The sequence below is a fragment of the Amblyraja radiata genome, chromosome 2 (assembly GCF_010909765.2).
Source record: "Amblyraja radiata isolate CabotCenter1 chromosome 2, sAmbRad1.1.pri, whole genome shotgun sequence".
NCBI classification, from domain to species: Eukaryota; Metazoa; Chordata; class Chondrichthyes; order Rajiformes; family Rajidae; genus Amblyraja; species Amblyraja radiata.
Genome location: NC_045957.1, coordinates 79,131,106 through 79,154,179, shown reverse-complemented (window position 1 = coordinate 79,154,179; position 23,074 = coordinate 79,131,106). Strand labels below are relative to the sequence as shown.

Below are 23,074 nucleotides of genomic sequence, written 5' to 3'. Positions count from 1 at the left end.
GGGGAAAGAGGGGGGGGAGAGGGGGGGGAAGAGGGGGGGGAAGAGGGGGGGGAAGAGGGGGGGGGAAGAGGGGGGGGGAAGAGGGGGGGGGAAGAGGGGGGGGGAAGAGGGGGGGGGGAGAGGGGGGGGGGAAGAGGGGGGGGGAGAAGAGGGGGGGGAGAAGAGGGGGGGGGGAGAGGGGGGGGAAGAGGGGGGGGAAGAGGGGGGGAAGAGGGGGGGGGAAAGAGGGGGGGAAAAGAGGGGGGGAAAAGAGGGGGGGAAAAGAGGGGGGGGAAAAGAGGGGGGGAAAAGAGGGGGGGAAAAGGGGGGGGGGGGAAGAGGGGGGGGGAAGAGGGGGGGGGGAAGGAGTGGAGACACTTTTAAGAAGCCAGACAACTTTTAATAAAGTTTAGAGGGCATTTAACTTTACCGGTCGGTTTTCCTTGGTTCTGAAAACTCCAATGAGCCAATTAAAATGCCCGGTCAGTGAAGGAGATTGCCTATGGCTGCCCTCGACTGCCTGCAACTAGATAGCGACGTCACTCCACTGCACTACGAGTTCAAAAGAAACATGCCGGCCAATTTTTCTCACGGAAAGTTTTTCAACGTGCTGAAAAATGTTCCTCGAGCAAACTGAGGCTGCGAGTATGTGGGAACTTCCCTCGAGCATGAAGGAGAGTTCCAGTGACCTCAGGACCTCCTAGTACCACGTGTCAACTATGCTGCGAGTTTGAGTCGAGGGCAAACTCTTCTAAACTCGCAGATTAGGTCGCCGCAGTGGGACAGTCCCTTTACTTGCAGCAATACAACGGATATGTAAACATAGTAATCCGTTGGTACCATAATAAACAACAAAAAATTCAGTATTAATATATATTAGCTAAATAGTCCAAAGACAAAAACAATGCCTCAAATCTATGTAGTGCAGGCTTTATTTGGAGGTGTTTAATGGCCTGATGTTTGTAGGGAATAAACTGCTCCTGAACCTGTATGTTACTGTTTTCAGGCGTCTATATCTTCTTCCCAATAGCAGGAGTAAAATGGGAGTTTGGCCAGGGTGCTGTGGGTCTCTGATGATGCTGACTGTCTTTTTGAGGCAGCGACTCCTGTAGATCCCTTCAATGGTGGTGAGATCAGTATACGTGATGGACTGGGCAGCATTCACCACTTTTGCAATCTTCTTTGTTCCAAATCAGGCCATTTCGCAACCAGTCAATATGCTCTCTATTGTACACCTGTAGGAGTGCAAAAGTATTCGTTGACATACCAAATCTCCTCAGCCTTCTGTGGAAGTGGATGCGTTGTTGGGCTTTCTTGATGATTGCATCAAAGTGCATGGTCCAGGACAGCTCTTCAGAGCTACGCACGCCCAGGAATTTGAAGTTTTTGTCTCTCTCCACCACTGTCCCATCGATGAAGACAGGTTTGTGGATCCTCAGACTTCCTCTTCCTTAGCAAAGAATCAGTTTCTCTGACATTGATAGCACGGTTGTTATTCTAGCACACTTCGATGGATCTCCCTCCTATATTCTGACTCATCGCTCTCTGTAATTTGTCTAACGATGGTGATGTCGTCAGCGAATTTGAAGATGGAGTTAGAACTGTGTCCGACTATATAGTCATGGGTAAAGAGTGGGGGCTGAGCATGCAGCCTCATCCAGGCATTTAGGGAGGAACTGATTTGATGTTATGGTGCTGAAGGCTGAGAAGTAATCTATGAATGGCATCCTGGGCCATACCAGTCTTTGAATGCACTTCATTATGGTCGATGTCAGAGCTACTGGGCACCCGTCATTGAGACAGGTCACTTTATTTTTCTGGGGGACCAGAATGATGAAGGTTTATTTGAAACAGATGGGGCAGAATAATGTGGAGATGAGAGGTTGAAGATGCTGGTGAAGACTGTGGCCAGTTGAATTGCTCACAATTTCAGAACATGTTCAGGGTCTGATGGTTTACCAAGAGTTTACACCTGTGAAAGCAGATCTGCACCAAGATGAATGGGACATAACTCAGGAAATTTTAATTCACCTTTACTTCACAACATGCTGTGGGAAATCCAACCACAAGGCTGATTTCAGCATTACATATGATGATGGTATCATCACCTGTGTGAACATTGTTGGAAAAATGACATGTGCAGGTAAGTGCGTAGGAAGGAACTGCAGTTGATGGTTCACACCAATGATAGACACACAAATGCTGGGGCAATTGACCCGCCGAGTTGCTCCAACATATTGTGTCTTTCTTTATGTGCAAGAAAGTGTTTTGCATCAGCAAATGTCAATTCCAAATATCCAATGGCCTGCACTTGAGCTGCAAATGGTCAGAAAAGCATCTTGGCATCAAGTCAACACAGGAATTGTCGGCCAAAGGGCCAATTTCTGCACTGAACTTTTCAATGTTCTTTGTTCTAAAACATTGCAAATCTGATTTGCGCACAAAAAATATGTCCTCATTCCTATAATTTGACAGAATCATATTCAGCCACCTTTGGATACAAACTCTATCTGATAAATGTATTAGGACATACAAATCCTGCTTTGTACTATTTATTCATCGCATCTTCATGTACGAAAATGATTCTCTCATCTTCGTTCAAATTGGTTGTTTTCATATTTCCAACGTTATACCCCATCTGCTAATTTTTCTTGCCTGCTCACTTTACCTGCCAGATCGCAAGTGATATACAAATTCAGAAATCTGGCAAGTTTGTCAGAGCTGAGAAACAGCTGTTCATGCAACCCCCTGGCATTGACACTCCCTTTGACTACTGATTGTGGGTTGATTGTACTCAGAATGAGATGCAAGCACTGTCTGCCTGTTAGTCGGATGGCAGACATCTACTGTTCCCATTCCTTCAGAATGCAGATGGTCGGCGATTTTCTGTAAATGGTCAATCGAACGACTGCTAAAAATACAAGGTCAGTGTGGCTTCTTATATTCTTCACCATGTCTCCAATAAATGTCTTATCTGAATGCAATAACAGCTCTCGGGGCATCTTTGCTTAAAATCTAATCCCTATGGCACTATGCCCTAATGCCTCTAACGGCATGCATGCACATTACGGCATTTTTCCCAGTACTCTGCAACAGTTCTTCTTTGCTCAAACAGCAATTTTAAGCAATGATCACGCAGCAGGGAGCAGAAGGCATCTGTTCAGTTTGATATCGAAGAGCTTCACAAATTAGAAGTTATAGACCGAGAAATTGATTCATACCATCGCTATGCATGGGAAGAATGCTAAAGTATACATCGAGAGAGACAAAGCAACTCATGATCAGACAGATACGGCAATCTTGTTACCATTCCCTTGCTGATTTTGCCCATCAGTGACCAAAGTTGCTCCAAAGTAGGCACAATCATCTTCCAAATTTCGCACGTGCCACATCCTATTTGAACTATAATGGATTTTATGAATTCACAAGGCTGGACAGAGAGTTGCACTTTCAGAACATGCTGTTTTATTTCAGCCACAATGCTCAGCACACCCTACAGAATCTGCTGCTAATGAACAGAGCATCCTCTATCCAAATTTCAAATATTCTGATCAAGGGTGTAAAATTCCATGCCAGGAGCATGAATTTATAACTTTGATCGAATTAAGTTACACACATCAATAAATGCAAATGTTATTTGACGTTGGCAAAATGTCAACTAATGATTAAACCCAACCAGATAATGGAACGTATCGGTCATTTCACATCAATATTAAATGATGAAATAGGTATAAAAAATGGAATAATAACATCCTGCTGAGAGCAATCTGTCCCTTGCTGTCTTTATCTGCATATTTAATTCTTTAGTGTGTCCTCAATACATTTTGATCCATTCTACATTGAAAAGTTTTGTTGCTCTTCAAGCATTCACGGCACTTTCATCAGTTTTTTTTTCCATCCTCCATTCATCCCCTGTTTCAGTGTTGCTAAAGTCTGCTCTCTTAATAAGTTGTCAGGGAAACAGTTTCTCACCTTTTAGGCACTAGAACCATGAGTGGTACACTAGGGTGGGGCCCATATTGCTGTTATCACAAAAGCAAAAGAGGAAATGCTGGAGTATTGGGGTCACTGAACCAGGAAAGATGATGCTTCTAACAAATATCTTTAGACCATAGCAACCCATGAGATTAGAACTAAGATGCCACTGAGGATGGCTGCCATGGTGTAATGCTCCTTACTGTTTGTTCTGTGTTTGTTCATTTGTGTCATCTATGGAAATCCCACAAAGATTACTTTCATGAGAGAGAATCTCATTAACATCAAACATTCAGTTTCTCCAAACATTGTTCCGGATTTCTCTCACTCGCTGGATTATTTGGATATACTTGTCGACGGGGCTGTGGTTATGTCCAAGGCTGTGAGACATGGGAGGACCCTGGGAGAGCGCTCTGGGGCACTCGTCAACTCCGGCAACGGGGATTACGCACAGCACTCCCAAGTATATTCCTCGCAGTGGACGAACTGCAACTCCTGTGCCAAACAAAAATGACTTATCTTGATCTGCTGCCCTGTGTTCACTGAGACATGGCTGTGTGAGTCGACCCCGGACAATGCACTGCAACTGGCTAGCTCTCAACTACACAGAGCAAAGCGGAGGCAGTGGGGAAATCAAGAGGCGGTGGAATATGCACCGTCAAATTCCTTGCATACATACTTGGCTAATAAATGTATTCTGATTCTGATTCTGATTCTGAGATCCTCACTGCTGACAGGGACAAGGTGAGTATCAAGCCAATTGCAAAGCTATGGCAGGTTATGCAAAAGTACCTCGAATGGACCTGAATCATAAATTCCATTAATCTATGACCTGCTTTATGATCCACATGGTTTACAAAAACATTTCCCTATATTTACATAGTGCCTTTAATGAAGTAAAACAAAAATTGCAAGCTGCTTCCCAGAATAGTTATCAAATGAAACCACCAAGATCTCAGGTCACCTTGAACAAAAAGCTACTGTAAGTTTTAAATAATACCTTAAAGGAAGAGAGACTTGGAGTAAAAGTTTCAGAGTTTAGGATATAAACTGCTAAAGGCAAAGGATGGCAGTAAGGGAGTGGTTAGAATTAGTATCCTTCAGAGGCATGAATTAATGGAGCACTGAGATCTTAGCCTCCAAAGGTCAAGGGAGGCAAGTTCGAATGTATTTGATCAGGAAACAATGATGGTCATTGACCAAAGGAATCAACAAGATTTCTGTGAGTTACAGTTTGGGGTGAAGTAATGTAAGTGGGAAGATGCTAAAAGCTAGGTGATATGTAATAACTAAGTGTTGCTTTTAGTTTTTCACTGCAATTTTCAAGAGCTGTCAAGAGCTAGGGTCCTTCCCAATAAAATAAATATTCTCAAGAGGCTTATTCCTCATTCATACGTATTTATTTGACAGGGAATGTATGTTAATATTAAATTGCATGTTGTAATATCAGGAAGACTTGTTGACTGTGTTAAAATAAAAGTTTTACATATTGCTCTGCTCAAAATATGCAGTTATATTGACTTTGATTGTCATGCAATTTTCCTTGCTTTTCTCCCTGTTGCGAAGCTTCTGGCTATTATTTGTCTTTGTGGTGTCATGCGCAAGAGCAGCTGTTAATGCCAACTCCCAGTAGTTCTGGAGAAGACCATTGCCATCTTAAGCTACTCCAGTTCATGTGATGTGACTCCAATAATATTATTTGTGTGGCGCCATCTGGTGGTTGATACAGCAAACCCTCGTCAGTAGAGTAGGGACAGTCACGTGGCTGAGTTTGGCGGGAGTTGGGTGTGAAGAACGTCATCAGTCAACGGGTGTGTCCCACAGCAACAGCAGGGACTTTGCTTGAACTCTCATTTAAGCGCCTGTGTTTAAAGACTGTATTTGCCATTAAAGATTGTTCTTTCACGATGCGTGGATTACTACATTTGGCAGTTTTAATCGTGTGACAATGAAATAACAAAATACATTTCCAACACTGAATGTTGAATGGTTTGAAAGAACACCATGGAGAATCTTCATGGGACCTTCAAACAAAAAAAATGTTCCTATGCGACTGCTATTAATCACTCTGTCCGGGATCTGTTGACCACATGAAAACATACTTTGTTCAACATTTACAATTGCACTTTCATTCATTCATTAAGGAGCAACTCTTAGTTAGTAGACAAGCCCAGCTTATCTCGTGATATATCCCTTTAATGTCTGGCTGGCATGGTAGCAGCTTGTTGGCTTAATGCCGGCAGCAATGAAAGTGAAATCAGCACTGTGCAATGTTAAGCAGAGAAACCTACAATGCTATTTAGGGAACCACAGACTTATAAATTGTTCCATTCATGAGACTTCTAAAACATTAGCACAACAGACAGTGATGTAAAATAATGTTATTAAAATTAAAATTAATAAAGCAATTTCTGAGCCTTAATGTGGTGTGTGGGGTGCCAATCGATAGGCTGCTTTCATCTGGATAGTGTCAAGTTTAATCAATGTTTGTGCTAAGAGTCTTCCAGGCAACCAGAAATATTCTGGCACTTCCTATTTCTGTCTTATAGATTATGGAGAAAAACAACTCAGTCAGGACAAGAGGTGAGGTATTCACTGTATGATCCCAAATTCCGACGTTCTTTTAGGCCAAGTATTTATGGAGCTGGTTCGATTAATTTTTGGTCATTGGTGACCCTCAGGATGTTGATGGGGCAATGGTAATGGAACTGAATATCAAAGAAGGGTTATGAGTGTGCCTCTTGTTGGAGAAGAACATCATCTGTCCCGAGGACATTTAGGTATCATTTCTGCATTAAATATCATCCTGTTCTTGCTGTATGAGGGCACAAGCTACCACATAAAAGCATAAGAAGCTTTTTATAAAAGGGATAAGAAGTAGGGAAAATGGTTCCTCAAATCTTCCCTGACATTCAATAAGATTAAGGTTGAATCTTGACCAGCGCACTTTCCCATCCTATCTGCTTACCCCATATTTCCCCTTTCCTGACCTGACATATATGTCTAAGACTTGATAATACATCACCCTCAGGGGGTAAATAATTTCAACGTTTCACTGCTGAGTGATGAACCTCATCTCCATCCTAAACATTGTCCTGTGACTATGGTCCTTGGTCCTAGATTTTCCAATACGGGGATTAACTACCCCTCAGCATCTATCCCTATAATGGCAACTTATGCTTCAAATGAAACCACCTCACTCTTCTGAAAACTGTGAATAGAAAAATAATCCACAAGTGCTGGGTTAACTCAGCAGATCAGTCAACGTTCCTGGAGAACAAGGACAGGCAATGCTTTGGTCAGGAACCTTCTTTAGTCTGTTAGTAGAGACTGGTCCAGTTCACTGTTTAACTACGGGTCTTGCATCATCACTACATTCCAACCCTTGGTACCCATGTGGACGGAGTTTGAGACATGAGTTAGTAAAACTTTTTTTTTTTAATGTCATTATTACATAGCAATCATTACAAGTATTAAGTTTGGAATTGTCTTTTAATTAACTGGAACTATATTAAATTACCCACTGTCATAATGGATGGTATTCAAACTAATCTTTAGTTTAGAGATACATCATGAAAACAAGTCCTCCATTCCACTGAGTCTGAGCTGACCAAAGTTCACCCGTACACTAATTCCAGTTTTGACTACACACGAGGGACAATTTATAGTAGCCAATTAACCTGCAAACAAGCACGTCTTTGGAATATGGGAGTAAACCAGATCACCCAGAGGAAACCCATGCTCTCACAGGGAGAACAAACAAACTCCATACGGACAGCACCCATAGCCAGGATCAAACCCGGGTTTCTGGCATTGTAAGGCAGCAACTCTACCGCTGCGCCACTATGCCGCTTTGTCCGTAGATCATTAATGTACACTTTAAAATTACTAATGCAGGAGGATAACATTGTGCCACCCTATCTTTATTTGTCCATTAAAACATCCATGCACACAAAGGGAGTACACCCACTCATTCAGGGCATGTCTGGTCAGCTCTGTGAAGATGAAACTGAACCAGAATGGAATGAGCAATTTCAATGTTATGAATTGAACGAATTGTGAATGAATATTAGCTTCAGAAATTAGGAGGGCCGTCCTGCAGACAATTGCAGCCATACATCAGGTAGAAAGTGACAAGTAATTCCATGTCAGATGGAAGGCAGTGCATGGATGGCTGATCATTCAGCAAGTGAAGCAAGTGACACCAAGAGAGTTACAGCCAGAAGGTAATTGCTCTCTTATACAGTTTTATTTTCAATATGCGAATAGATAATTCATTTCCTTCCTAATTCTAAATGATCTTTTTTGAAGAATATTTTAACATACCTGCATTCTAAAATAATTGATGGAGAGTCCCACAACCTAGTGGATTTTGTTTTACAACGTGTGCAGCAATTGATTATAAAGTAGGCTAGATATTAATCAAAGTGTAAATGGAAAACTCTCAGTAAAATTTTATTACAGTGGTTGTATTCCCATGATGGTTCATTGTCTAACAAGTAGCAGTAATACTCGCCCTCCTACACACTTCTAAGACATGGACTACACCAATATAATCTCTGCAAAATCTCCCAAATGCAGGATAAACAACCCCTCATTGAAATTCTAATTACACCCAATTAATTCAGATGGGCAGGCCACATCCTTCACATCCCTACCATCAGACTCCTGAAGAATATTCCAAGCTCCATCATGTCATGAGATTACCAGCACAGAGGAATCCACTGAAATAAATGTAATATCCCATCTGACTCATGAGAATCTCTGGCCCATGACTGCACAAGATAGAGAACGAGCATCAGAATTGTATTGGCAATCCCATTCATAAATTCATAAGTTATAGAGCTGAATTAAGCCATTTGACCCATTAATTGTACTCCCCCATTCAATCATGGCTGAACTATCTTTTCCTCTTAGCCCCATTCTCCTGCCTTCTCCCCATAACCCCTGACACCAGTACTAATCAAGAATTTCTTCATCAGCGGTACGCAGAAGGCCAGCACAAATGCTGTAAAGGTGGTGCTATCTCAAAAATGATGTGCCTGTCAGTGCCTCATCTGGGGTAAACAGAAATGCTGGAGAAACTCATCAGGAGAGGCAGCATCTATGGAGCGATGGAATAGGTGACGTTTCGGGTCGAGACCCTTCTTCAGACTGATGTAGGGGTGGGGGGATGGGGGAAGAAGGTGGAGACAGAAGGCTGTTGGAGAGCTGGGAATTCTAATTCTGTGGGAGAGCTGGGAATTCTAAGACGAGTGCCTCGTCTGGGAATGCCTCTAGGTTCCACATTAACCTCAATATCCACAATAATAAAGTAGAATTCTTAGCCCTGAGGTACGGCCTAAGATGTTGCAGAAAATTCCACTTGGAAAGTAAGAAACAATTTTCTCAAGTGTATTGAAAAGAAGAAATGTATGGGAAGGATGATAAATGTACATTTACACTGTCACAAATCTGGCATAGGGTTCCACAACAAAGAGAATACCTTTTATGAAACTTGTGCCTGAGTTGGAAGTCTGCAGGTTCACAAACAAATTGATTCTGATGCTCAGTTTTAGTACTGAACAAACAAGGCACTGTCAGAGGTGGTGTTTTTTCAGATGCAGTTAGATACCCAAGACCCCTTCTGTTTCCTTCTGTCAACATTTTAACGATCAAGACCATTCCCAACATCCTTACCAATGTTTTTAATCTCAATTATTATTTATATGACAGATTATTGCATCATTATCACATCACTGTAAGTAGATTTTTTATGTACATGAATTGTCCCTCACGTTTTCTAAATCACAACATTCAATGCATTTCAAAATTACACTAATGTTTCCAAAGGTGCTGAAATATCTAAAAACGGACATAATGCTATTTAATATGCTATTTAAATGCAAGTTTTTTCTTTCAATAAATGGATGAAGGGATTCATGTTGTGAGACAAATAGTGCACTGTATATGCATAGCAGTGATGAAAGAACTGATTTTGGAAGTTCGCAAATATTCCATCCTAGCTCGTAGAATGACACATTGATCAGATAAGATTTGTGAAGACAAAACATAAGCAAGGGTTAATAATCAATATGTTATTTGGTCAAATTTAACTTTAGTTCCTCTATATTAAGTGGCAAGGAATGATGCTTATATTCAAAGCAGCCTTCTACTAAGCCTATTAATATGCATGTATTTGTAAATAAGGACCTCAAGATAAAGAAAATAAAACCTCTCGTGAAAATGAGAATGAAAATGAGAATTAGTGTTTTAAGATTTTTGCCAGTGAGTTGAAAGGGAAGGACAATGTGTAGGTCCACTGATTATCAACATAGAAACATAGAAATTAGGTGCAGGAGTAGGCCATTCGGCCCTTCGAGCCTGCACCGCCATTCAATATGATCATGGCTGATCATCCAACTCAGTATCCCGTATCAAGAAAGGGAAGCTTCTCCCCGCTTTGATCTGACACACGACATCCTCAAACTAACAAAATGTGGCTTGGGGACTGGTATCGGGAAACTTTCTATGTAAAGAAGTAAAGGTCTGAGATAGAAATATGTAGGAAGGAACTGCAGATGCTGGGTTATACTGAAGATGGACATAAAAAGCTGAAGTAACTCAGCGAGACTGGCAGCATCTCTGTAGAGAAGGAATGGGTGACATTTCAGGTCGAGTCCGAATGGGTGAAGAAGATTCTCGACACAAAATGTCACCCATTCCTTCTCTCCAGAGTTGCTGCCTGTCCCGCTGAGTTACTACAGCTTTTAATGTGTGAGATAGAAACATTGTTTGTAATTTTGGTGGAGTATTTGACACCAAATGTTCAGCATGCAGGCTCATATCTGTATTATCACAAACAACGTTTCCACCTCTGTAATGTTATCTAACTATGCTGCTAAAAAGCCTCATCCTTTCCTTACTTGCCTTGGACTTGATTAGTCCCACACATTCCTGACCATCTTCCCATCTTCCATCACTCGAGCTGATCCAAAATTCTGCTGCTCATATTAAATCCTAGGCCCCACTATATCCCAGAGCTTTTGATCTGTAGTCCCTTTCAATTTAGCAACACACTGATTACAAATGTTCACACTTCAATGCAAATCTGTCCATGATCCGCCCACCTTCCATGTCCCTCTACAACGCCCTTCAGACTAACAACTTTTGAGGATATCAGTGCCCCTCCTGTCTGACCCCCTAAATATCCTTGATTTGAATCATTTCTGTGTTCCCAACCATACCTCTCGCTGCTGCCTTAAGGGCTAAACCTCTCAAATTCTCTCCTTCTCTACCTACTTTAGGATGCTCTTTTTGCAAACTGCTTTTTAAAAAGGTTTTTGATATTGCCTCTATTTAAAATAATAACAATTTTACTATTCTGTTGAATGTTTTATGTTTTCTTCACGATGCCCCAAAAAGCTTTGCAGTCAAACACTTTTGAGACATTTCCACACAATAAATATTATAGAAAACATGGCAGTCAATAAGTAGACAGAAAGGTCCCACAAATGTCGATGGAATGATTGTACTGGATCTTGCCCTCTGCCTGAGCATGCTGCCTTTGTACCAACCTGTTCTAGTACTAGGGTGGCACTGTGGCGCAGTTGTAGAGTTGCTGCCTTACAGCGCCAGAGACCCAGGTTCGATCCTGACCAGTGGTGCAAGTCTCTATAGAGTTTGTACGTTCCCTCCGTGACTTGCATGGGTTTTCTCCGGAATCTATGGTTTCCTCCCACACTCCAAAGATACAGGTTTGTAGGTTAATTGGCTGGGTTTAATCGTAAATTGTCTCTAGTGTGTGTAGAATAGTGTAAGTGTGCAGGGATCGCTGGTCGGTGCTAAATCTGTGGGTGGAAAGGCCTGTTTCCTTGCTGTATCGCTAAACTAAACTAAACTAAACTATTTTTACCAAGTACAAACTTGTTCTGATCTGGAAGATTAAAGGGCCAGCCCCACTTAGGCGATTTTTCAGCGGACTGCCGGCGAGAGTCACGCTCGTGGCATTCGCTGAAAAACCGGGAAGTGGAACGACGAGTGTCAAGAGTGGAACACACACAAACACATCGCAAAGATGAGGGCCAGGTTTGACTAATCTTCTTGAATTTTTTGAAGAGGTTACTAGGGAAATTGACGAGGGTAAAGCAGTGGATGTTGTCTATATGGACTTTAGTAAGGCCTTTGACAAGGTTCCTCATGGAAGGTTGGTTAAGAAGGTTCAACTGTTGGGTATAAATGCAGGAAAAGCAAGATGGATTCAACAGTGGCTGAATGGGAGAAGCCAGAGGGTAATGGTGGATGGTTGTTTGTCGGGTTGGAGGCAGGTGACTAGTGGGGTGCCTCAGGGATCTGTGTTGGGTCCTTTGTTGTTTGTCATGTACATCAATGATCTGAATGAAGGGGTGGTAAATTGGATTAGTAAGTATGCAGATGATACCAAGATAGGGGGTGTTGTGGATAATGAAGAGGATTTCCAAAGTCTACAGAGTGATATAGGCCATTTGGAAATATGTGCTGAAAGATGGCAGATGGAGTTTAATGCTGATAAATGTGAGGTGCTACACCTTGGCAGGACAAATCAAAATAGGACGTACATGGTAAATGGTAGGGAATTGAAGAATACATTTGAACAGAGGGATCTGGGAATAACCGTGCATAGTTCCTTGAAGGTGGAATCTCATATAGATAGGGTGGTAAAGAAAGCTTTTGGTATGCTAGCCTTTATAAATCAGAGCATTGAGTATAGAAGCTGGGATGTAATGTTAAAATTGTACAAGGCATTGGTGAGACCAAATCTGGAGTATGGTGTACATTTTTGGTCGCCCAATTTTAGGAAGGATGTCAACAAAATAGAGAGAGTACAGAGGAGATTTACTAGAATGTTGCCTGGGTTTCAACAACTAAGTTACAGAGATAGGTTGAATAAGTTAGGTCTTTATTCTCTGGAGCGCAGAAGGTTAAGGGGGGACTTGATAGAGGTCTTTAAAATGATGAGATGGATAGACAGAGTTGATGTGGACAAGCTTTTCCCTTTGAGAATAGGGAAGATTCAAACAAGAGGACATGACTTCAGAATTAAGGGACAAAAGTTTAGGGGTAACATGAGGGGGAACTTCTTTATTCAGAGAGTGGTAGCAGTGTGGAATGAGCTTCCAGTGGAAGTGGTGGCGGCAGGTTCGTTGGTATGATTTAAAAATAAATTGGATAGGCATATGGATGAGAAGGGAATGGAGGGTTATGGTATGAGTGCAGGCAGGTGGGACTAAGGGAAAAAAGTTGTTCGGCACGGACTTGTAGGGCCGAGATGGCCTGTTTCCGTGCTGTAATTGTTATATGTTATATGTTATATTTAATAAGTCAGAGATACACAGCTGTGAAGTTTTTTATCATTACTGGTCGGTTTTCCTTGGTTCTGAAAACTCGTGCTTATGTTTTTTTTACCCCAGTAAGCCAATGAAAATGCCCAGTCAGCAAAGGAGATTAACTAAAACTACCAATGGCTACATCGACTATCTACAACTCCATGGCGACCCCACTACCACTGCATGTACGACTACAAAAGTATTGATTTTCTCCATGGCGACCAATTTTTGGATGCAGAAAATTTTTCAACATGTTGAAAAATTAGCTGCGACCATACTGAGGCCGCGACTAATTCCCAGAATGCGGGAACTCCTCGCAACCATGAAGGTAGACTCACCGGAGACCACCAGCGAACATGTGGCGACAATGTAGCGCTCATGAAGTGAGCACAGAGCCTCCTGCACTCACCTAAAATGTCACCTCAGTGGCACAGGCCCTTAGCTAAGCAATTGGGTCTCGTGTGGTGCACTGCGAGTTCTACTTCCTATCTGCCGTGAAATGTTTGAACTATTCTTTTTCATGTCCCTGATAAAAACATTTAAAAAAAGTCAAACCCAAAATAGATTTAAATAAGCAGAATAAAGGCTTAAAGAGTAACTGGTTACCTTAAAGTGCTGCTATCTGACCCTGTAGCTTGTATCTCACTGCTAAGTTTTGACATGCAGACACAAAGATCTCTGATGAACTGGAAAGTGAAGATGATTTAGGTTTAGACCTTAGATTTTAGAGACAGTTGGGAAAAAGGCCTTCGGCCCACTGAGTCCATGCTGACCAGCGATCACCCAATATACAAACACTGTCCTACACACTTGGGACAATTTACATTGATATCAAGCCAAATAACCTGCAAACCTGTACGTCTTTGGGGAAAAGCCATGCGGTCACAAATGTACAGATAGCATCCATAGTCAGTATCGAACCCAGGTCTCTGGCGCTGTAATGCAGCAAATATACAACTGTGCCACTATGCCACAATTTAGCCAATTGGTGGTTAAAATTAATCAGTACTGAGCAAGTGATGAGTATTCACCCATTTGCCAGTATAACTCCCCTCTCCCTTTCAAAATAGTGTCCTGTAGCGGCACCAAACTTGGTGAATAAAGGTGAGACATCAGGCTGGTTCAAAGAGTCGTTTATTCAGTGGTGACACGTTAGGTTGGTGCACTAACTATAATAACAATGTTGCTGTAGCTGAGCGAGGTTGTTCACTCGGGCTCAGCTACCTGTTGACTACCTTAAGGTCTCGAGGTGAGATGACCTAAAGTACCAGGACACTCCCTCTAGCCCATGACGTCACGTGCCCGCCCTCATACCTCCTGATGAGGGTTTGAGCATAAGTGGCCCGTGTATAGGCTGACGCCACAGTCCTAGGATTTTGTGCATCCTCTGGGAGAGATGACAGGACCTCCTCATCATCTATTATCTTGATGTCCCTTCAATCTGATAATATGTAAAGTGACCTTCCAAAACACAGACTAATTTTGAGCGAAGTAATAAATCCTGAATCTGAATGATTTTTTGGAGGGTCGACTGAACATTGTTTAATATTTTTGTGAGCTATTAAACAGGTATGAATTATCTTCTTCCAAACTTGAAGGCAAACCAATGAAGTGATACCATGAATTGGGTGTAACACTCAAGTTGAGAAATGAAGGAGTTGAGATCCTGATGGCAGTTCTCCTTTGCTTCGCCATAATGTTCTTCAGGAGTAAGAATCTTCAAGAATGTTTTTGTTCCATTATCAGTGCATATGACAATTAAGCACCCTTGACTCTTAAGGAGTACTGTGGCAGTACAAGGGAGGAGCTAACTAGCAGGAATCATGCCAGAACTGATTTCTGTAGGTTTTGACATGTGGCGAGAATCACTCAGGCATTGTACTGATAATCACAAGCCAACAATATACAATTATATTCCTTTTCGTAGAGTGTATGCAAATCTCAATAATTTGCAAGGGCCATGGAAACAAAATCAGCTATGCATTCAGCAGTTAGGCCTTGTTACTAAAAACTGAAGACCGTCAAATGTTGTGTACACTTGTTTTGTTTTGAACTAATATTGGACAGGTTTAGAGGGATATGGGCCAAACACAGGCAGGTGGGGCTAGTGTAGATGGGACATGTTGGTTGGCATGGGGAATTTGGGCTGATGAGTCTGTTTCCACACTGTATGACTCTGTGACTCTGTGGGACTTTGTTTTTCATTTGTTTAGGACATGTGACAATGAAACACTCTTGGCTCAAATATTCTTGATTAACTGCATTATTATGAGACAAAGTGCCTGCCAAGAAGGTGTTTGTGCTCTCTGATTTTAACTTTATGGTTTTAAAATGAGCTGTTTCCAGTAGGAACCATGACATAATAATGACAATAAATTAATTAATTAATTAATGTGCTGACACAAAGTGGTGGAGTCATACACAGTGAAGATGGTTGTCACAGGATAAACCAGGATATAGATCAGTAACACATAGGGGCAGAGAAATGGGAGATGATTTTATATCCCAGCAAGTAAGAGTTGTTACAATTTTGGAGGGCAAGTGTAGGGGGAAAGTATACAATTAATGGCAGCGCCCTCAACAGCATTGATGTACCGAGGGATACAAATCCAATGCATCCTGAAAGCAGTAATTTTAGTAAATAGACTAGACTAAATTTAGTAGATAGACTAGCAGCTTCACACCGGAGGGCTGGTCCCCCAACGTAATAACGCAATATTCCTCCTCTCCACCAATTCCAATATTGGTGGCCAGTGCGGGGGGAGGGGGGGAGGCTAGTATGGACATTGTGCGACAAATGGATTCTTGGGCTGGCGGCTCAGTCACTCAAGCCTGTTGTACCGGCAGCTCACTCACTCATGGCTGGTGGCTGGCAGTTGACTCACGGCTATTCCTTGAAATTCCATTTCAAGCAGGGTGCCAGGACACCAAATTCAAGTGCAGTTTCCTACCACTTCAAGCAGGGTGCAAGGCCGCCAAATTCAAGTGCAGTTTCATACCACTTCAAGCAAGGTGTAAGGCCACCAAATTCAAGTGCAGTTTCATACCACTTCAAGCAGGGTACAAGGCCACCAAATTCAAGTGCAGTTTCATACCATTTCAAGTAGGATGCGAGGCCACCAAATTCAAGTGCAGTTTCCTACCATTTCAAGCAGAGTGCAAGGCCACCAAATTCAAGTGCAGTTTCCTACCATTTCATGGCAGGGTGCAAGGTCAACAAATTCAAATGCAGTTTCCTACCATTTCAAACTGGGGGGAAGGCCACCAAAGACAGAGAGTCATGACCTCTCCCTCCCCCATCTTGCAGAGACTGAGCCACGCCCACACTTCCAGGTTTTATAGTCCCTGTCCCCTCCCACCGGAAGGGGCATGGCCTTCATGTCAAGATTGACAGGAGAGAGAATACCAAATATTTTAAACACTAATAACTCTTTTATTTTCATTGATAGGAAAAATCCTCGGCAACTCATGAGCGGAGGGGGACTCTGAGTAAGATGGCCAAAAATCACACTCGTACATAGTAGCGTTTTTTTTCTAAAATCAATATAGAGCGCAAACAATAAGTGGTCAAGATTAGACTTTTAATTATATAGAAGGCAACACCACTTTTCAATAAGGCAAAGGCAACACCACTTTTCAATAAGGCAAAGGCAACACTACTTTTCAATAAGGCAAAGGCAACACCACTTTTCAATAAGGCATAGGCAACACCACTTTTGCATTTTCAAGGCAACACCACTTTTGCATTTTCAAGGCCACACCACCTTTGCATTTTCAATGCAACACCACTTGCATTTTCAAACCAACACCACTTTTGCATTTTCAAACCAACACCACTTTTGCATTTTCAATCCAACCCACTTTTGCATTTTCAATCCAACCCACTTTTGCATTTTCAAACCAAACCACTTTTGCATTTTCAAACCAAACCACTTTTGCATTTTCAAACTACATTTTGAAACTACATTAAGGGCACTCACAGGTCAGTAAAACCACTCACAGTTTAGTAGACATGTAGAGGATGTGACCTCTCGCTCCCCCATCTTGCAGAGACCGAGGCTGTCCACACTTCCGAGTTTTATAGTCCCTCCTCACCCACCGGAAGGGGCTTGGCCTTCATGGCGTGATTGACAGGAGAGAGAATCACAATATTTAAAAAACATTAATAAGTCTTTTATTTTTGATCGAAAGGAAAAAACCTCTTGTCCTGCGCAGTAATGGTCTTGCCCTTCTGAGTAAACCTCTTGCCCTTCTGAGTAAATGGGCAAAAATCACAGCCGTAAGTGGTGGCATTCTTTTCAAAATCAATATGCAGTGCAAACAGGAAGTGGTCAAGATTTGAGTTTTAATCATATGGATAAGGTGTATGGTATGCTTGCTAAATAAGGTGTACGTTATGCTTGCTTTTATCCATCTGGACATTGAGTATAAAAATTAGGAAGTCATATGCAGATTTTAAAATCCTTCGTTGTGCTGTATTAGAAGTAATGTGTGCGTCTCTGGCCACACCATTACAGGAAGATGCCTGTTCTTTGCAAAAGGCGCAAACCAGATAACTGCCTGGATTAGAGAATATTAGCTATAAAGAGAGATTAGACAAAATTAGATTGTTTTTTAATTTGTGCCAGGAGTTAGAAACATAGAAAATAGGTGCAGGAGTATGCCATTCGACTCTTCAAGCCAGCACCGCCATTCAATATGATCATGGCTGATCATACAAAATCAATACCCCGTTCCGGCTTTTGCCCCATATCCCGTGATTCCCTTAGCCCTAAGAGTTAAATCTAACTCTCTCTTGAAACCATCCAGTGAATTGGCCTCCACTGTCTTCTGTGGCAGAGAATTCCACAGATTCACAACTGTCTGGGTGAAAACGTTTTTCCTCATCGGAGTCCAAAATGGCCTACCTCTTAACCCCTTATTCGTAAACTTTGACCCCAGTTTCTGGACTCCCCCAACATCGGGAACATTTTTCCTGCATCTACCCTGTCCAATCCTCTAAGAATTTTATATGTTTCTATAAGATCCCCTCTCGTCCTTCTAAATTCCAGGGATTACAAGCCCAGTCGACCCATTCTTTCGTCATATGTCAGTCCTGCCATCCTAATCTGACACCATTCAGATAATAATCAGCCTTCCTGTTCTTGTCACCAAAGTGGATAACCTCATATTTATGTTGAGGGGAGACCTAATAGTATATAATATTATGAAAGGCTTAAATAGGGTAGACTATTTATATTTATAATAATATTTTTCCCAGATCAAATACTAAATAATATACCTTTAAGGTGAAAGGGAGAAAATTTGAAAGGAGATGTGTGGGGCAAGTTTTTTACACTGAGGTTGTAGATACATGGAAACACTGCCAGAGGTGATGTTGGAAGCAGATACGATTGTGCTGTTTAAGAAACTTTTAGATAGGCACATGAACATGCAGGGAATGGAGGGGTTGGGATCACGTGCAATGGATTTGCAAAAGTGCCTTTTATTGCAACTCTTTGCCTTCTGCCATTCAGCCATCCCACTATCCATGCTAGTATCTTCCCTTTAATACCATAGCCTTTCATTTTCCCTCGCAGCCTGACGTGCAACAACTTATCAAAGGCTTTCTAAAAATCTAGCTAAACAACATCTACAGCCCCCCCTCTGTCTGTTCTGCTATTAACTTCCTCAAGAACTCCAGCAGATTCGTCAGGCAAGATCTTCCCTTCACAAAACTATGCTGACTCAGTGACTTAGGTTTGAATCTTTCTATCCTATTCTTTCTGCAAAAAATATTTTGCTATTATTATATCCTTCCGATACTCTGTTGTAAAGATATCTGTTTGCGGGCAGCACAATGGCACAGCTAGTAGAGCAATAGTAGAGCCTCTGCCTCGCACCACCAGTGACGGGTTCAATCCTGACCTCGGGTGGTGTCTGTGTGAAATTTGCACGGTCTCCCTCTGACTATTTGAGTTTCCTCTGAGTGCTCTGCTTTCCTCCCCCATCCCAAAGACATGTGGGTTTTTAGGTTAATTGGCCCTTTGTAAATTTCCCCCAGTGTTTATGGAGTGTATGAGCAAGTGGGATAACAAATAACCAGTGTGAGCGGGTGATTGAGGCTCAGCATGGATTCGATGGGCCAAAGGCCCTGTTTCGATCCTTTATAACTAAACTAAACAGCTGAATATAAAGCCATGAGTTAAATTTAAGGCAATGATATTCAATATGTTCAAGAAGTGGAGTGCTATGTCCAAATTAAGAGATATCAGGAGAAATGGCGGAAGAGATTACATATAAATATGAAGGAACATGACCATAGCGGTTTTGAGATCAGGGCTCAGATTTTCAAGCTAATGCACAACTAATAAATTAATTTTACTCAGTAAACAGTCTACTTAAAGACTGGCAGAACATGATAGAAATTACAATAAATTTCTTGGGTTTGTAGGTTAATTGTCCTTTGTAAAATTGCCTCGATTGTCCAGGGAGGGCATGCGGATGTAGGATACCATTGAACTAGTGTGATTGGATTATTGTTCTGTTCCCAGTCTCAAGAAGGATCTCATCCTGAAACGTCACCCATCCCTTCTCTCGAGATGCTGCCTGTCCTACTGAGTTATTCCAGTTTATTTTTTAATCTATCTTTGGTGGGGTAAAGAGTCTGTTTCCATGCTATTTCTCTAAACTAAAGTAAACCAAAAATGTAACAATTCCCTCAGATAAAAATGTAATAAATAATTGCAGGAGATTGCAGTGAGTGGAGGTTAGTTACACATTAATGAAATGCAGAATATCAGTTTTATTTACTCAAAGTATTGTGGTTCAAAGGCTTGATTGATAGAACATTATTCAATCAATTCAAAATTACAGTAATTACATGCAATTTATTTGTTCTTGATCCTAATAGCAGAGCTGGGCAGCTCCATCAACAACTTCCTGACTTCAGCATTAAATAATACCGTGGACATTTCTGAACCATTTATGTAATGATGTAAATGTAAAAATAAATAACTACATAAAAACATAGAAACATAGAAAATATTTGCAGGAGTAGGCCATTCGGCCCTACAGTGGAAGAAGCCATCTTTGGAGGGCCTCTTCTTGTGGTTTGATTGGCAGTTTGGAACATTATCTGTTGCCTGACATGTAAAGCATTGTCCTGTTTGGTATTTCATTCCTCGAGAATCATAGAGATTCCTAGTCATACAGCATAGAAACAGGCCCTTCAGCCCAACTTGTTCATGCTGACCAACCTGACCAATCTAAGTTGGTCCCAATTGCCTGAACTTGGCCTGTATCTCTTAAAATCTTTCTTGGCCAAGTATCTGTCCAAATATCTTTTAAATATTACTATTGTGTCTGCCTCAATTACTTCCCCTAGCAGCTTTTCCCATATACCCACCAACCTCTGAATTAAAAAGTTGCTCCACAGATTTCTAGTGAATCTTTTCCCTCACCCCTTAAACCTATGCCCTTTAATTTGTGATTCTCCTGCCCAGGGGAAAAAAAACCTTTGTTTATTAACTCTATTTATTCCCCTCATGATTTATACACCTCCATAAGATTACCCATTTAGCCTCCTATGCTCCAGGGGATAAATGCCTAACCTGCCCAACCTCTTCTTATAGCCCAGGACCTGGAGTCATGGCAGCGTCCTTGTAAATCTTCTCTGCACCCTTTGCAGCTTAGTAGCATTTTTGCCTATGGCATGATGCCCAAAACTGAACACAATACCCTAAGTGCAGCCTCACCCATGTATTGTGACATAAACATAACATCTCAACCTCTATCCTCAAAGCCTTAATTGATGAAGGCAGGCATGCCAAAAGCTTTCTTCACACCCTACCTACCTGTAGTGCCACCTTCTCTTACCATTCAGTGTGAAGGATGTGGGAGTGAGATGTATAAGTGATATGATGTATAGAGTATATATAGAGTATATATAGAGTGTACAATCTACTATGATGGAATTCTAAGATGGGTATTTTAACATACCTGAATGTTAAAAAGCTAACTATGCTATTAAGACCATTTTAGAATTGATAACAAACTGCTTGTTTAAAGCAGAGATAAAAGAAAAGAGTTGGATGTTTAGGTGATAGGATGCATTGGTGCAATGTTAACACGATTTACTATGAGAGTAATCTATCATGACTAATTTAACATGGTAGGATATCCTAAAGAGTTATACTGGAATATTGAAAGCTAACTAACCTATTAAGAACATTTTATAATTGACTAGACCAAGTGGGACCTGTTGGGTCCCGTCCCCTCATCACGCGGTTGCGGGGGAGGGAGGAGAGGGGGGGGGCCTTCGGCATCACACACACAGTAACCAGACCCCCCACACACACAATTATTAATTCAATCATTTACCCTATTCCCTGTCCTATCCACTCATGCATAACCCCCAACTGCACAGGTGCAGCTAGAGAAGAGGGCCGGATAGAGAGGGAGAGGGTGAGGGGGACAGAAAGGGAGGGGAGGGAGTAGAGAGCCTGAAACCAGCCGCTCCTGCCCCTGCCCCCTTGTTTGCTCGTATCTTTGTAAAGCTTTGTGCTTCAGTTCTTCCAAAGTGTCATTCCTGTCCCGGTGAACGATGGTTGCTTCAGCTGGTTCAAAAGCTTCAGTTCGCAGGACATAGTCTGTACTGAGTGCCATTGTATTTACCCAATGTGCATGGCTCTGCAGCGTTCTACACATGACCCGCCACACCTTTATGGTCCTGGCTTGTGATGAAGAGTAGAGGAGACTGTCACCACCCCCATTTTACACAGGTTACTGACTGAGTATGGCTAGTCAGGATTTAATCACAACGTCCCAGCAGTGTGCCCCATATCCGAATACTGCCATCCATTTATGCACCAGCCAGGTAATGACACTGCGGATTCACATGTAGTGGCTTCCAGCAGAGATACGTGATCCACTTGGAATGTCCAGTCAAAACCTTCCCGATTTGTTTCCCTGTTCTGGGATCCCATATGAATATCTGACTGTTCTTGCACACAGATGCCAGCTTCTTGCCATCAGGAGACCAAGCTATGCTCAATAACCAGTGCTTGTAATCTTTGGCTGCAAAATGTGGAGTTTCTGTCGTCAGATCCCAGAACCACAGCGTGGTGTCTCCTGATCCACTTGCTGGATACCTTATGGAGGGTCTAAAAGCCACAGAAATGACAGCTTCAGTATGTCCTTCCAAAGAACGTGTGCATCGTATCACTACCCGGACTCGAAACACTGCTAGGGGCTGATAAATTATGTCAATAATCTTTTCTGCCTCCACTTGGTGATCTTGCAGTTTCTTCTCCAGCGAGGTGGCTATTTCAGACTCATTCACGTAAAAAGCCAAAGGCAATGGATCATCCTTGGGCAGCAGAACATTGCACACAAGCTGCAGTTTGTCTGGTGTTATGTCAATGGGGACATCGAAAGGTGACCCCAGGACCGCCCCACCCTCATCCTTGAACTGCACCAGCAGTCGCTGAATTTCTTCCTTCATTGTCAAATGTTGGAAGAGCCGAGAGTCGCCGCGATGTTCAGCCGAGGAAGCGTCTCCACGCGGACGACCGGGAGAGGGAGCGGCGCCTCTGGCTCTTCCAGCATTTGACAATGAGGGAAGAAATTCAGCGACTGCTGGTGCAGTTCAAGGACGACGGTCAGCCAGAAATAGTCTCCAAGAAGGGGCAAGTCCCCAGAAGACACGATGTGCCTAGATGCAGTGAGAAGCAGGAGCCAGTCTCCCAGTCGCAGCAAAAGGCAACGAGACAGGCCCTTTGTTAGAGTTTCTAGAG

General features: G+C 42.2%; 1 pseudogene; it reads right to left on the bottom strand.

The window, feature by feature from the left end:
• Positions 1-4,246: 4,246 nt before the first annotated feature.
• Positions 4,247-22,861, bottom strand: LOC116985129 (annotated as a pseudogene).
• Between the last annotated feature and the right edge of the window lie 213 nt (positions 22,862-23,074).